This window comes from Agrilus planipennis, unplaced genomic scaffold (assembly GCF_000699045.2).
Source record: "Agrilus planipennis isolate EAB-ADULT unplaced genomic scaffold, Apla_2.0 scaffold234, whole genome shotgun sequence".
Classification (NCBI taxonomy): Eukaryota; Metazoa; Arthropoda; class Insecta; order Coleoptera; family Buprestidae; genus Agrilus; species Agrilus planipennis.
Genome location: NW_020442398.1, coordinates 462,088 through 463,186, shown reverse-complemented (window position 1 = coordinate 463,186; position 1,099 = coordinate 462,088).

Below are 1,099 nucleotides of genomic sequence, written 5' to 3'. Positions count from 1 at the left end.
TTATGTACTCCTAGCAACCGCGAATGTATTGTTCTATGATAAGCAGGGAAGAGAGCATGAATGTCGAGTATTGTTAGACTCATATTCTCAGCCAAATATTATGACAGCAGCATTATGTAAAAAATTAGGGTTGGAACAACTAAAAACCAACATTACTTTGTCAGGAATAGATCAGGGCACTCGGCATGTTGCATGTAAGGCAACGACAAAATTAAAATCGAAAATTAATAACTTTTCGACCTCGTTAACCTGTATTATAATTGATAAAATTAGGGACAATTTACCTTCGCTACATATTAGATTAAACAATGTCCAAATTCCGGCTGGCATAGAACTTGTCGATCCTCAATTCAACTATTCAAGACCGGTAGACATACTTATTGGGGCAAGTTTGTTTTATCAATTAATGTCTGTGGGTCAAATTAAATTAACAATTATTAGATTTTTGCTACATTGATTGCTCAATAGATGACACTATTAAGGTGAAAAAACGTAAAATCCTTGAATTTTCAAAAACTATCTTTATTGCACAAAAACTTAAAATTATTCTTTAATGTTTATTAGAACTATTTCATAGTTCATGTTGTGTTGCAACTATAAACTAAGATTGAAAAAAAAAATGCAAATATGTCAAAATTTTAACCTATAGATGACACCCAGAAAATGAAAATTACCAATAGGTGACACCCATTTAGAACCAATAGATGACACAAGAAAATCATTTCTGCGAAGTTCTTAAAAAAATTAAAGTTCTATAACAGGTAATGATCTTTTAAAAACATAACTAAATCTTTCTCCTCTGATAATAATTTCTGGTTGGGGGACCTTGCCGATTACCTGGTCAATAGATACCGATTAAATGTCGCTTTCATTTTGTACAAACTCTTTTTGTGTGTGCATGGATTTAAAACCCATTACTTGAATAGATGTTTCTAATACTTTATCTTCAACCACCTATAAGTATATATATTTTGTTTGTTTACGTTTCCCCCCTAAGAATTCACATAACACAAAATCACCCTCCATCAGGTTTTTATAAGTTTCGTTCGTAGGACAAATCGTGGTAGTCTTCTTCAAAATCTTCATCCCATGGAGAAGA